Here is an 8,471-nt window from a genome sequence, read left to right on the forward strand (position 1 = left end):
ACATCAGTGAGGAAGGGGCAGAGAAAGAGGAGGCAGAGAATCCCAAGCAAGCTCCTGGCTGTCACAGCAGAGCCTGATGTGGGGCTGGAACTCACAAACCACAAGATCATGACCTGAACCAAAGTCAAGAGTCCAATGCTTCACCGACTGAGCCACCCAGGCGCCCCTCAGGTACAAGTCTTTGAATGAACGTAAACTTTCTTTTTCCTTGGACAATGTGTTGGAGTGGAATGGCTGGTTAGATGGTAGGTTTATGTTTAACTTCTTAAGAAACAGCCAAGCTGGGGCGCCTGGGTGGCGCAGTCGGTTAAGCGTCCGACTTCAGCCAGGTCACGATCTCGCGGTCCGTGAGTTCGAGCCCCGCGTCGGGCTCTGGGCTGATGGCTCAGAGCCTGGAGCCTGTTTCCGATTCTGTGTCTCCCTCTCTCTCTGCCCCTCCCCTATTCATGCTCTGTCTCTCTCTGTCCCAAAAATAAATAAAAAACGTTGAAAAAAAAAATTAAAAAAAAAAAAAAAAGAAACAGCCAAGCTAGTTCTCAAAGTTGTTGAACCACTTCACAACCCAATCAGAAGCATAGGGGAGTTCTAGTTCCTCTAAATTCTTGGCAACACTTCATATGGTTAGTGTTTGGAGGTATTTCATTATGGTTTTAATTTGCATTTCCCTAATAACTAATTGTGTTGAGCGTCTTTTTCATGTGCTTATTTGCCATCCATATATATTCTTTGGTGAAGTGTCTGCTCAAGATAGACCATATTTGGAGCCATAAGACAAGTCTCCATAAATTTAAAAGGATTCAAGTCATACAAAGTGCGTTTTCAGGCCACAGTGGAATTAAATTTGAAATCAGTAACAGAGTGATATCTGGAAAACCCTTAAATATTTGGATCCAGTGTTGCTGTTAAAAAATCTGATGCCTGTCTGATTTTTGTAACTTTGTAGGAGATATGCTCTTTTTGTCTGGAAGTTTTCAGAATTTTCTCTTTCTCTTTCATGAGCTTAAATTTTCCAAGACCGTATCTGAGTTCTTACTTTTTCTTATTGGGCACTCAATTCTTTGCATTTGAGTTCTTTCTTCTCCCTTTAATTCAGGGATATTTATTTTTCTTATTTCCTTTAACATTTTTCCCTCCCTTTATTTTTTTCTCCTTTTGGATTCCTATTTTCCATATGTCAGCTTGTCTACTTTTATCTCTATATTTATTTCTATAATTATCTCTTATCCCATTTTTTGTCTGCCTTCTGGGAGATTACCTCAGTCTGCTCTTGCAATTTTACAATTTATTCTGTGGCTATGTTCAGCTTGCTATTTATTCCATCTACTATTCTTTCTTTCAAGATATATATATATATATATATATATATATATATATATATATATGTATATATATATATATGTACTTTTCACTTGGATCTCTTTGTGACTTTTTCTTGCTTCATATTACCAATATCTTTTTTTTTTTAAATGTTTATTTATTTATTTTGAGAGAGAATGCAAGCAGGCAGAGGCAGAGAGAGGGAGACAGAGAATCTGAAATCTGAAGCAGCCTCCAGGCTCTGGGCTGTCAGTGCAGAACATGATGCGGGGCTCAAACCTACGAACTACAAGATCAGGACATAAGCCGAAGTTGGATGCTTAACAGACTGAGGCACCTAGGTGCCCCTTTATTACCAATATCTTTTTCTTAACTTTGGTTGTGCTTATTTTACATTCTTACTCTGCTTGTTCCAGTTTTTCTGCTTGATACGATATACATTGTTCAGTTTGTGGTTTTTCGCTCTGTAGTGGTTCTAACCTCAGGTATTTCAGGCTGTGAGCTGTATTACCAAGGCTCAGGCCTTAGTTTAGGCTCTTTTGTGATTTTGAGTGGTTAGAAGATGAGCCCCAAGGCACAAAGCCCTGGACACCAGAACTGTGATTAACCACTCATCTGTTCTCCTTCAACAAGCATTCCTCTGGCCAGAATCCTCCTCTAAAGTATTAAAAGGGAGAAGACAATGATCTCACATGTGATCTACTATCCCTTAGGCAGGCTTGCTGAGGATGTGTGAGGAGTGAGTGAGCGCTCAGGGCACTGGTCAGCCTCTCCCGCACCCCTTACCCTTACGAGGGCTATTGTTGCTGCCTTCTGACTCAAGGCGGTCCTGAGATAGGCAGGGATCCAAAGGATCAGAGAAAGGCAGAGCAGAATGTGGCCGGGCTCTCTTTACTCTTTACCTGCATGCGTCTTCACCCAAGGTTTATGATGGACTTTAGTCTCCCCAGGGATTTCTTAGTTTTTAAGATCAATACATTCCTGTCTCTTCTGTCGTTTCCCCAGAGCTAATTCCCTGTGGCCTGCGCCTGGTAAACATCTTGTCTGTATTTCATGGGTTGTCACTGGGGGATAGGTTCCTGAGAGATTTTGAATTTTGCTATAAGGAAATTAATCTTGGGATGCCGGTGGCTCAATTGGTTAAGTATCCAGCTCTTGGTTGCAGCTCAGGTCATGATCTCACAGTTCGTGGGTTTGAACCCCACATCGGCTTCGCACTGGCAGTGAGGAGCCTACTTGGGATTCTCTCCTTCTCTCTGCCCCTCCCCCCCCCCTACACACTCTCTCTCTCTCTCTCTCAAAATAAATAAATAAACTTACACAAAAAAGAAAATTAATCTGGTAGCAAAGTGAAAAAAAAGGAGGAAGCAAACAATTACTAGTATAGGTAAGCAGTAATGAGGTTTGAATTGACAGTTTGTATGTTGAAATGAAAAGACATTTTTTTCTGTGTAAGTGATTTGTCAGTTGAGCCCAAACTTGAAGAAGCTGCTGTTTCATTTTATTTATTTATTTATTTATTTATTTATTTATTTATTTATTTGAGTGAATTGCAAACTAAGCCCTGGGAGAAATTCAAGATGTTACAGTGAAAAAGGAAGCTAAGTGAGACCAGATTGGAGAGCAAATTGTTATTATTTAAAACTTATGGACCACCCTGGATATGCTAAGTTTTATTTAAGAAAATACTGAAACACGATCCCTTCCATTTAACAACTAACATTTTCAGGAAACGTATACCACATTTCTATGTGTGTTTTACTGCACCCACTGCCAATATTTAAACTTGTTTAATTTGAGGAATTTCCTCTTCTTAGTTTTCTTTCCCTCAATTTTTTTTTTGAGAGTCGTTCCCTTCCTTTTTTTTTTTCCATAAAAATTGAGACTATGAACAGATGTCATTGTATATGTTCATATTCTTGGGTTGAAAGTTAGCAATTAAGACACTATCTTTATGCTATGATTCTTCATAAAGCAGGCTAGATGGAGAATTTTTTACCTCCTTGCAACTTTTCAGTGTGTTTGGCCTTCCACTCAATAGTAAAAAATGGTCTATTTTTATTTTAGATGAAAAGAAAAGAAATTAGTTTGAATAGCAGCATGAAAAATTTATGTTAATGATAAACATGAAAAATGTTCAGTTTTAAGTCAGACAAACAATTTTTTGTTTTGTTTTTGTTTTTGTTTTTGGACTATCAAACTGCCCCAGAATTATATATAAAAAGATCTTGGCAGTAAGAAGTCTCATAAAATGCTGATGAGAACGTAACTGCCGACCATACTTATACACATAGCTATAACTGCCTCTGTGTAGCAGGAGAGCCCCACCCCCACCCCATCCCATATACCAGTGCCTCTTAAACTTCAGCATGCATCAGAATCACCCAGACAGCTTGTTAAAACATGGATTGCTGGACCCCACCCCAGAATTCTGATTCAGTAAGTCTAGGGTGATGCCTGAGAACTTGCATTTTTAACAAGTTCCTAGGTTACAGTGACACCTATAGTCCAGGACCAACTTCAAGAACCACTGCCATCTATTAGCTCAATCCTGGCTGTAATGTAGCTGGAGATATTTAAAAGAACACTGTTGCCAGGGGCCGTGGCTGGCTCAGTCGGTAGAGCAGGTGACTCTTGGTCTTGGGGTTGAGAGTTTGAGCCCCTCATTGGGTGTAGAGATTACCTAAAAATAAAATCTTAACAAACAACAAGAAAAGGAATACTACTGCCAAAAAATACCAGTGTTGAGGTCTACTCTCAGGGATTTTGATTTAATTGGTTGGGAGTGGGGCCTGGACATCTATGTTTTATAAATTTCTTCGGGAGATTCTAAGGCACCCTTAGCATTGAGAAGCACTGCCACATACTCATTCTCCAACCAGCATCCAGAGGAACTCGTATAGCTGCTGTTCTACTTCCATTCAAGCCTTTAACCTTAAGGTTTTATAAAGGTATTTTCATTTAAATTGTTTTGCTCATTGGTTCTGGTCACCAGCAAAACCCAAGTCATTATTGACCTTCTCCCTTACTCTTACTAGTTCAGCTGTGAATTCTCTCTTCTGGTTCAATCTCCCCTTTCTCTTCTCTCCTCTCCTCCATCTCTCTCATTTTCCTGTTGTTTCCTCTAGTGTTCTTCACTAACAATTTCATCTATGCTCTCAGGCTTTCTACCATTGTTTCCCTTGGTCTCCTTGCCTACCTGTAGACTGACTTGTTTCTGAAGACAGTACTTCCCTGCAGCCCTTTCAAATGCAGGCTGCTAGCTTTCCCACATTCCCTGGGTGTTGGAATCTGGACACCAGTTTGCAGTCTTTTTCCCATTTCACTGCAGCTTCCAGACATTTACTCCTCAACCCTTATGTAAATTTCTTGTGCCTTTGAGGTTAATGCTATCTGGCTATGCCATCTGCCTCTTACATTGCTGTCCACCAACCTCCTTGTCTCTCTATTCATTCACTAAAGTTTGGGCACCTGGCTCTCAGCCTTTGCTTCAACCCTACGCCCTGCCATCACCCTAGGAGACGTCTGCATCCACGTGGATGACCATCTGGCACTCTGGCATCTTCAGTCTTTGGTCTCCTCATTTTCCATGAGCTTTTCCTTGACCCTATCTTCCCATCCAATGTCACTGTTATGCTTTGGGCCTTTGCCATCATGAAGAGCTCACCATCTGTGAATTACTGTCTTCCATCATTCCAGCCCATAGTCAACCACCTAACATCATAATCATAAGAAGCTTATCCAGAATAGGATTTAATTCCCTCTTTTTAGAGGAAGGCCCTGCACGTGGGTACACAACTGGGCACATGTTGCTGATAAAGCGGCAAATAAAACCTTACATTATTTAAAATCTTATATGCAATAAAATTGATGAACTTGTGTACCTAGTATGTGAAATAATGAAATTCAGAAGCCTATTTCAATGAACTTAAATTCTTTTTTTTTTTTTTTAATATTTATTTATTTTGACAGAGAGAGAGAGAGAGAGCAGGGAAGGGGCAGAGAGAGAGAAACCCAAGCAGGTTCTGCACTGTCAGCACAGAGCCCGATGTAAGGCTCCATCCCACAAACCATAAGATCATGACCTGAACCAAAATCAAGAGTCAGATGCTTAACTGACTGAGCCACCCAGGCACCCCTCAGATTCTCTTTTTTTTAGGAAAAAGTAACCTATTATAAAAGGAGACTCTCTTTGGGGCTTTCTACACAGAAACCTGAAATGGGTAATATATGGCCCTAGGCATCCTAAATTGCCTTACCCAGATACCTCAAAGTTTTACCCCTGACATTTTATCCTTAAGCTAGAGATAGGTAACATTATTATTATGTTTTTCTCAGATATTTGGGTTTTACAGTGAAAAAGTTTCAGATGCCTTTTAAAAAGGTTATGGGCCTTATACAAGGAATCAGCTTTCTATCAAAGCATGATTCACAACATGATTCTGCGATATGTATTAAGAATATTACAAATATTTATACCCTTGGACATTTAAAAAATTATTTTATTTTATTTTTTTAAGTTTATTTATTTATTTTGAGAGAGAGAGAGAGAGAGAGAGAGAACAAGCAAGTACAAGCAGGGGAGGGGCAGAGAGAGAGGAAGAGAGAGAATCCCAAGCAAGCTCCGTGCTGTCAGCACAGAGCCAGACACAGGGCTTGAACTCACTAACCATGAAATCATGACCTGAGCTGAAATCAAGAGTCAGATGCTCAGTCTATTGACTGAACCACCCAGGCACCCCATACCCTTGGACATTTTTATGGGCAGAGGGAACACAGGATAGGGAGGCAGGGACCCATGCGGGCGGGTCCCTTCTATTTATTTCATTCCTTCAGTAAGGGATGTGTGGAAAGGGAGATTGCTTCCCATCTTTTCATCAGGCATAAAACAATGCACAGTGATCTTGAAATTCAGTTCTCTCCAGAGCTATCATTCTCGGTTGGGAGGAAGTTCAGGGATGTTGCAAGGAGACATGTTGACTTATTTATCTACGAACACACTTTGGACTATTTTTTAGTATCTCTGTGTCACTGGCTCATGGTGTTTTGTTTTCCTACTTTTTATGTGTGCATAAGGTCTGGATAGTTTGGCTGGCGATGATGGGAAATGAGAGTAGCCTGAAGGGAATGGGTAAGGCACAGCTGATAATTATTTGATAGAGACAGGCATACTCTGGCCCAGGTACAGATATTGGGTGCACAGAAAGATAGCAGATACAGTGGGACAGTGAAAACAGCAGAAGACCAGAAATCAGAAAATTCAGAGTAAGGATTTTTTGACTTAATAGCCTTGTGACTTGAGACCGTTTGCTTAGTTTTTCTGAGCCCCGATTTCCTTACCTGTAAAATGGGGATTGGAGTGTCTCTTTTCCTTTCCTCACAGGGTCGTTGTGAGGATGAAATAAATCACTTAATGTGTGTGAAAGTGCTTTCACAATAGTAAAGTACTACAGAATAAAGGTAAGGTGTTCTTGGAGGATGGGGCGTGGTACTCTCCTGAGCTCAGAGGCGAATTTGAAGATAAGTAGATAAACTGACTTGCGAAATCTGTGAGGCTGACATGTTAGCAATGATCGATTGTAAACTTACAAAAACGGTTGATGGACGCCTGGGTGGCTCAGTCAGTTAAGTGTCCGACTCTAGATTTCGACTTAGGTCATGATCTCACGGTTTGTGAGTTGCAGTCCTGGATCAGGCTCTCCACTGACAGTGTGGAGCCTGCTTGGGACTCTCTCTCTCTCCCCCCCTCTCTCTCTGCCCCTCCCCAGCTCACTCTCTCTCTCTCTCTTTCTCAAAGTAAGCAAATAAAAACTTTAAAAAAATGGTCAAGATAAGTTGTAGTTTGGGGAATTATAAAATGATTGAGTGAAGATGAAAAAAATATCAGAAATTTAGTATATTAAGAAGTACCTCTAATTTTGAAAATATGCTGCATAGTTAAGCTACATCAAATGTTTTACTATCCAAATAAAAACACATACAAGCCCTTTCATAAGACCTTTTTCTTTTAGAATAATGATTTTCCGGTTTAAAAATATTCCCTAGATCCTAGTTAGATGTAGGAATGGTTTAGGTGTTCTACTTTACTTACCAAGAATAATCTTTTATAATTTACTTAAAACAATCAAACAAACAATAATCAAGCAAAAAGCAAAAGTCGATTCCAAAATCCTCAATCATAATCACATTTTTCTGGCAAAGGTATGGATGTTCCTCCTAAGGAACATATCTCCTAAGTTTTTTTTTTTTTTTTTAATGTTTATCTATTTTTGGGAGAAAGAGAGAGAGGGAGAGAGAGGAGACATAGAATCAGAAGCAGGCTCCAGGCTCTGAGTTGTCAGCACAGAGCCCAATGTGGGGCTTGAACCCACAAACTATGATATCCTTTACCTGAGCTGAATTCAGACGCTCAACGGACTGAGCCACCCAGGCCCCCCCTCATATCTTCCAAGTTTTGACTTCAGTTAGTCCTTTATCCCTCACATCCTGGGCTTCATAAACCCCATCGCTTGTTTTATGCACACCAGTTCTCAAATTGGGTTCCCTTCCATCATCTCCAAAACCATCTTCTTAACCTATGCTCGTTAACCTTCTGCCTGGGTAACTTCCAGAACCTTCAGTGCAATGTTCTGTGGTCATACTTTGGCGTTGTTTCAAAGCAGTGCCAAATTATTTATTGAATCTTTACTGCTTTCTACTCCTTTGCCTTTTCTTTAAGCTAAACCAGTCCTTTTGCCTGTATGTCCACCAAATAGAATGTTTTGTTCATTTTAGGTTTTTAGCACATGTTGAATCCAAGTGAATAGTTTTGTTTACCAAACTTGCAGTGTAAGCTGGACACTATTTGAGCAAACACAAACGTATGTATCCCTGTTTGTTATATAAAACATGAGTTTAGAGTTTTCGATTTGAAACCACCATACGGGATGGTGAAAAGCATAACACACTCCCTTCTTCCCGGGAAGCAGTTCTTGGGAACTGTAGAGGTTGTCCAGGATCCCAGCAGAGAAGTTGGACTGGTTAGAGGTGACAGTGGAGCTGTGAAGTGGATGAATTTGGCCAAAGGAGCATATGACTGAGAAAGAAAGGAGTCATTTTCTAAAGGGAAAAATGGCAGTTGGGCAAGCTTGGAGGAAGGAGAATGGGAGAGCTGA

The sequence above is a fragment of the Panthera onca genome, chromosome B2 (assembly GCF_046562875.1).
Source record: "Panthera onca isolate mPanOnc1 chromosome B2, mPanOnc1 haplotype 2, whole genome shotgun sequence".
Lineage (NCBI taxonomy): Eukaryota > Metazoa > Chordata > Mammalia > Carnivora > Felidae > Panthera > Panthera onca.